The sequence below is a fragment of the Haemorhous mexicanus genome, chromosome 12 (assembly GCF_027477595.1).
Source record: "Haemorhous mexicanus isolate bHaeMex1 chromosome 12, bHaeMex1.pri, whole genome shotgun sequence".
In the NCBI taxonomy this organism is placed as follows: Eukaryota; Metazoa; Chordata; class Aves; order Passeriformes; family Fringillidae; genus Haemorhous; species Haemorhous mexicanus.
Window position 1 is genome coordinate 19,980,662 of NC_082352.1, and position 7,245 is coordinate 19,987,906.

Here is a 7,245-nt window from a genome sequence, read left to right on the forward strand (position 1 = left end):
AACCTTCAGCCTTCCTTACTCGTTATAAGCCTGCAATTAAGCTCTGATTGTTCAGAATAATTGTATTTCCAATGAAGGCAGAATGAGGCTAATTGAAATGCTGTTATTACCTACAGAGCCACGTTGGTTTAATGTGTTTGGCCAAGACAAAGCAAAGCTCTCCTTTGGAATTTGATTCATTAAGTTCAAGTCCAACGGAGTTCAGAAGCCCCTCCTGCAAAGCCCTGCTGTCCCCTAATAGTGCATGACTAATGCCTTACACTTGGCTTTCCTATAAATTGCTCTCTTTGCTGAGCAATTTCGGTGTCAATACTCAGACATCCTTATCAGCACTTGATGTTCATGTAAACCAACTCTGGTTAATGACTACAAGGATGGGGAGGGGGGAAAAAAAGTAACATTGCCCAGACCTCGAGGCTCCTGCTCCATCTGAGCTTTGAAGTCCAGCTGTTAATAGCAGCGTTGACTACTTACATAAAAACGTGCAGTAAACTGCACTGACATTGTCTGATTTCCAGGGATTGCTTTAAACCATCCCAAAGGCCTTGGAGCTCCCACCCTTCCCTCATCTCTGTCACTCAGGGTGATTAACGCTGCTCTGATACCCAGGCCATTGTCCCAGCCTGAAAAAAAAGTAAACATTTTTATAGTTGGGAGCAAGAAAAATTTCAAACAAGTTCCCTTTTGCCTGAAAAGGGGATCCCCAGCTGCTGTTTATTATCTCTCTGTTTACATCACACATGTGCATGTGGAGGACAAAGTAGTTCAATAAATTACTCCTCCACCATCAGCTTGGCCAGTCCAGGCTGCCAGGAACAAAAGCATTTAATGGTTTGTTGAATGTCTCTGAATGCTCCTACGGTCATTTTTGCCTCTCACCAAGTAGCTGATCTGATTTCATCTGCTTTAAACTTTGTTTGGGGCTCAGAATGTTTTTTCTTATGGAGTGCAGTAAAATAAATTATAGCCGTGCTCTCCTGTTGAAGCAGTTAATAGGGGTGGATATCACACTGGGCTGTCTGACATGGGGCTGGGGTTCTCCCCCCGGAATTCCCTACAGCTTCCTTGGGATTTGGTGAAGTTCCTCACTCCTCACTTCTGCACTCAGCAATTTACCCAATATCTGCATCCCTGGGTTTCTTTCATTGGAGAATACCTTCTTTCCAAAGGAAGAAATATTTTAAAAATTAACAGCAACAACAAGAAGTAACACTGTCTGAGAGGCTGTGCACACACACTCACATCCTTGGCCACCTCTCCAGCTTTGAAAATGGAAATTCCTCACATTTTTTTTAAGCTTTAAGTCCCTGTTCAGACGTGATCTTGGCTGTTCTTCTGCACACAGCCTGCAGCTGGGCACTGGGGTTTCTCCAGTGGCCAGAGGAGTGTGGCTGCCCCTCCCAAGCCCTTTCTACACCATCCCTGCTGCCCATTCAACACTGGGCATCCATTTCTAGCACAAATCTATACAACAACGACCCCTATACAGAAATAAAACCTCAATATCTGTAATCCCCTCCCCAGTTCTTCCCTTTTCCAGTGGAGTTATTCCCAAATAAATCCAGTACCTGCCTACAGGTGGGACACCACACACATTTTCCTCAGTGGTACCCCTTGCACAGAAGCATCAGTGACAAGATCTGGGTTTAACAGAGACACTTCTGAGTTGGGTTTTTTTGGGTTTTTTTTTGTTTGTTTGGGGTTTTTTTTGGTTTTTTTTTTTTTTTTGCTTGGATGATTCCAGAATTCCCTTTAGAGCCTCCTTAGGGCTGTGTGAATAAAGATTTGTGCTGGAACTTCCCAAATCAAATCCACCTCACCACCACAGGAGCTGCTCCACAGCCTGGGCTGTGCAAGGCCAGCGTGCTCTGGGAGCAGTTACCATAAATCCACATCCAAGCCCTACATCTTATCATGCACCAAAATCCACCCAGAGAGTTCATGTGGTATTAACATCAGCAACCCACTTCCCTTCCCCTTGCTGTCCTCCCAGTTAAAAGCTGGGAAGTTCTCTGTATGGTCTCTCAGAAACAGAGGCTGCCAAGTCTGGGATATATTTGTAAATACACTTCAAAACACCACCAGAAAATTCCCTTTAGGAACTTAAAACTTGGAATATCACTGCAGAAAGCGACTCAGATGAGCTTAAATCTGTGTTATTTGCAAGCACTCTGGTTTACTGCTGCTGGGAGTGTTTTGGGAACACAGCATCTCTACAAGACTTTGTGAATAAAGATGAAAAAGCCACAATTTGGAGCCTGCTGCCTCAGCAGCATCATCTCAGTGCAATGCTGACACAAAAGGATGTCCAGCCTGCCTTGTTGTGATGCAGGCAGAGAATGAGCAGTCAGAGGGCAGAAAACCCCAAGAACCTGCAGGTTTATTTAGGTTTTCAAAAGAGAGCAGCAGTTCATCTTTGTGCCACTCTGAAAGCCCTGGTTACCTTTCCTTGGATGTGTTTGGACCTTGTGCAAATGTCACACCACAAGGAAGCATCAGCATCAGGAATTTCCCACTGACACCTCGTTTTGGTGCAATTTTCCAGCCCAGGTTTCTTACCTTAAGAAATGTGGGTTTTTATAAGCCTCAGGAACCAGATGAACTCTGGGAGGATCCTCTGACTGAAACCCAGGATTTTTTAGGCTCTGCAGTGACCAGGTTACCGTGAGGTTGCACCAAGCCTGAAGTTACACAGTAGTTGTAGTCACTCGAATAAAAGACACTGACTTGCTTGATTCATTTTTGGCTAAGAGCAATCCCTTGTACATTCCTACCTTTCACCCCTTCCTCATTAAGTGGAAAATCCAAAGTTTCCTTTAATCAGGTTTGAGCTTGGGCTGATGTGATGTTTACTGACTGAGACAGTGGTTTTCAAAGACGTGGGGAACATCTGGCCTCGTGGCTTGGCAGGGAGCCCAGCAAATTGCCAATCCCTAGGCCCAAGTTCACAGGCAGCTTTGGGGCTTTCATCCTGTAACAAGCAAGCCCTGAGGGCAGGGGAGGTGCTGCTGCTCCTCCCTGCTCTCCATCCTTCTGCTTCACTACCTGAGTGCTCCACAGCTCCGTGCTCTCCCAGAGCAGAGGAGGATCCTCATCCTGTCCACCCCAGCTGGACCACGCTGACCGTGCCCCTCTCACCTTCCTGCTGTGTCCCACCAGATTCTGCCACTCCCAGGGAGCAGCTGGGACAAAGGAGGGCAAGGACAAGAGCCAGCACGGCCGTGTGTCCTGCCCAGCAGGCCCCACCCTGCCAGGCTGTCCGTGCGTCCATCCGCCACCCCCGTCCCCGCAGACCGCCGTTCCCCGAGGCTCTGGGGAGGCTGTGCCTTGCACAGGGTTGAACCCAGGTCTCCAAACTCCCAGTGGAGCAGCCTGAGCAGGAGCCCAGGCTGAGATTTTGTCAGCAGAGCCCGCCTGGAGAGCACAGCTGCTGCAGATGTTCTGCAGACGGAAAACATTTGCATCCACTGCCGTTAATGCGTGGTTTGAAAGCTGGGTCTGGGATGCTTTACTGGTGTGAAGCACTTCTGCTCCAACAAGTAGATCCATCCACTCCAGAAAAAAGGGGAAATAGGACTGCAGATGCAAACTAAGTTGGATCTCAAGTGAGGAACCTTGAGGATCATGACCAGGGTCTTTCTGGTTCAAATTGGATCCCCTTTGCTGGGTTGTTGGCTGGAGCAGAGCATTTTAACCAGTCAAAGAATGAGCAGATCTCTTTATTCTCTGTCTAGGTCGCTACACCACACCTTGCTTAGGGAGAAAGCAGTGCCTGTCTGCACACCAGGGAAAATCTCTGAGGGTAGGGGCTTGTGTGGCTTTCACTGCATGGAAAATGGATAATGGAAAGTGGAGAGGGCCTTGGTCAAATGAAATGTGTGTTTGTTAGAAGACAACACATCACACAGTCCTTTAGGGATTAGCACCAGTTGCCTTGGAATGGTTTGTGAGGTGAGGGAGACAGGCAGCCAAGGGGAATAAACCTTTCCAAAAAGCAGTGACCAATCACCAAGAGAACAGCGCGTCTCTGTGCTGACCTCCCGTGAGCTCTGAACTCTGCTGGCACTGTCCAGCCCCGTTCCCTGAGAAACACAGGGCTCAGGGAGAAAGTCATCTTTGTTCCATGAAATATTTACATTGGAGAAGGGAAAGCCTTTTGTATATTGTCACTGACCTTTGGAGGGAGGGGGGCGGTCGTAATCAGGTTTCAGGATCACAATTTTCACAGCTGCACATAATAATTTGATTCAGGCATTTGATTCACGCACTGAGGCTGAAAACTCCTCAAGAACCAACAACTGCTCTGCTTTTCCCACAGAGATACCCTCGACCTGGGCATGGGCCTTGGGTGGAAACATTTTGTGCTAAATGCTGGAAGAAAAGGAAAAGGAATAAAGAAATTCCATAAAAATGCCTGAGCCTGGTGATCTTTTGTGCCTGATGATTTTTTTTTTTATTTTTTTTTCTTCCAAACAGGCACAAATGAAAAGGAAGAGCTAATAGGAGCTTGGCTCCATCTCCTCTTCCTGAGACAGAGTGGGGTCTACAGAATTTCCTGCTCCTGGGCAGCTATCTTAGAAAGGCTTAAAAACACAGCCGGGTCCAAGAAAAATCAAAGGGCCATCGCTGAAAAGGGATACAGAATTTCCAGATCCTAGGGTGGGAGCTGCATTGATGTGGCAAAAGCCGTGGTGCTGGAAAGAGGAAGCAGGTCCAGTGTAAGATTTCACGTGGATGCCTTTGGAGCCTCAGCAGGGAAACGGGGATAGGGGGGGACAGGGGGCCTGCGTGGGGGACAGGAAGGATTCAGACTCCTTATTTCCTCTGCAGCAAAACATGGGCACTCACTACTTTTATCAGTGCTTTACAAGGCAAAAATGTGTACTTGCAAAAAACTCAAGCTTAAAACATTTGTCCCTCCAGTGTTGGAGGGTCAGGGTTGTTAATATGCAGCCTGGTCTGGCTGTAGGAGCTCCCACAAATGGCACTCTGTCCTAGTTCAAAGGGCCAAAATAAGGCAAGGGGGTCCAGAGGAAATGTTTTATTCCCCAAAAGATTACAGCTGCCTGTCCTAGCTGGAAAACTCTTTATCCACCCTTTATGTGCTTGTGTATTTACCTATTTTCCCACCTGCAGTGGGTGGGTTCAACTGCGTGGCTGTGACTGCTCGGGATGAATTTTTAAAAACAAAACATCAAAATAGAAATTCACCCTTTTCTGCAAACAAACCTCATGCCCCACTACCACTGTGTCAGGGCTTCTGATCACATCAATCAGAAAAAAAAAAAAGAGCAGAGAAGTGAATGAAGAAAACACAAGATCTGCAGTCACAGAAACCTCTCAAGGATTTCAAAGTACTTGGCTGTAAATTGTCTCAACAGGGCTGCAAATCCCACATCACCCACCTCAAGCCCTTCTCCTCTCAAATAAAAACACAGGGTTTTTTCCATTAAATATGTGTCTGAAGTAGCATTCCTTCATTTTGAAATAAATCCTGTGGAAAAGCTCCCAACCTGGGAGTCAGAGGGAGGCAGAGGGGTCGGGTGGTCTGCAGGGATGTGCAGCAAAGCCCGTGACCTCTGAGCACCCAGTTTGCCATTTCTGTCATTGCCTTCCCACGTTTTAAGCATCAGGGATAATCTGGAATGTGCTCCTCCTGTCCTCAGAGACAGATGGCAGCGAGGAAAGCAGGTTGGAAGAAAGGAATAATAAATATCCCAAGGTGAGTAAATGTCTTTTGGCTTTAGGCAGCTGCGCCTGTGGTTTTTCTCAGGGTGCACAAATGTCCCTGGGCTTGTTCCTAGACCCACTAAACTTTTTTATGATGTGTTTCCTGCACTGTCTGGCCAAGGGTCAGGGATGTTAAGTCCAGGGGGAAATCTGGAGTTGAGAGAACTGCATGAACCAGGGGGTGATAAGGCAGATTGGTGGGCTGGGCTGGGAAGGCAGAGTTCAGCTTGCAGGGCAGAAAAGGCTGTGGAAAGTTCCTTTGTGAGCAAGAAGGGGGATTTATCCCGATTTTTGGGTGACTCAGAAGACAGTTTACCTCCACTGCCACATTGTACCTCTGTGGATGGTGGCTGAGCAGCAGCTGGATATAAAACACAGCCAGTCTGAGCTGTGCTCTTGCTCCCTTTGTGCCAGGAGCTCTGTGAGCATCACAGACTGGGGAGGGGACAGGTTTTACCCCAGGTGAGGTGCCTGGGGGCTGACTGCCCCCCTGGTTTGGGGCAGCTGTGTGCTCTGGCACACCCTGAAGGATGGTGCTGCAGAGCCATCCATCAGCTGGAGATGGATGGAGCAGGCAGCCAGCTTCCTGCTGCCATCCATCCCCTGTCAGTGGGCACAGACCTCGTGCAGAATTCATGTTCCCACTGTCCAAAGAGCATTATGTACAGGGAGAGTTTTGAGAAACTTATCTGTCCTGCATTCTTTTCTGGGGCAAAGTTTGCATCCCAAACTGGACAAGCAGCACAAGTGGAAGGAGGGTAATTCAGCACAAACAGCACAAAGCAGGGCTGTGCAAGAGTTGAGGACAAATGGAGAAGAAATCACCAGAGCCAAAGAACACTCCATGGAGCTGACAAAGGAGGCTGAAATAAGATAGGCAGTTTGTAATTACTTACTTTGGGACGTGGCCAGGACATGGAGGTTAACATCACAGCTTCACAAGGGCTGCAGAAGCAGCTGAGGATCCCTCTGAGCTCAGGAGGCACACAGGGAACTTCCCTGAAACCTCCTGGCTCGGGCCATCACATCCAAACCCCGCGAGCCAAGGCCGGGAGGAGCACAACGGGGCTGATCCGTGCTCAGTGACATGCCAGAACCAAATAAACAAACTCAGGGGCTCTTGCTGCTCAGCCCAGGGCCCTTGGGCTCCTGCCACGGAGTTGTCACTCTTCCTGACAGTGAGCATCTGCCTGGGGTAGCTCACCTCCAGAAAGGAGAGTGTGGGAGGGACACGGGAGTGAAAAGGCAAAAGCTGCTGCAGCCCACGAGCATCCCACAATAAAGGGAAACTTTAAAAACTCCACCCAGCCAGGAGATAATTAAGCTTTTTCTTCTTTTTTTTTTTTTTTAAATAAATTTATTTCAAATTTTATTTTATTTATTTTAATTTTTTTTTCAAATAAATTGATTTGTAAGAAGCATCTCTGAGCCTGTCCCACCTGTGAGCCAGACTGGAAGCACAAGGCACTGGGTATCTCCCTGCCAGCCCTGGGTTTTATGACAGCTCTTAATTTG

At 47.8% G+C, this 7,245-nt stretch overlaps 1 long non-coding RNA gene across 1 annotated transcript in view; it reads right to left on the reverse strand.

The window, feature by feature from the left end:
• Window positions 1–6,811, reverse strand: part of LOC132332823 (uncharacterized) — a 29,039-nt gene extending 22,228 nt beyond the window's left edge. Inside the window, exon 1 of the long non-coding RNA XR_009487992.1 lies at window positions 6,627–6,811. This is a non-coding gene — a long non-coding RNA (uncharacterized LOC132332823). The remainder of the gene's footprint in view (window positions 1–6,626) is intronic.
• Between the last annotated feature and the right edge of the window lie 434 nt (window positions 6,812–7,245).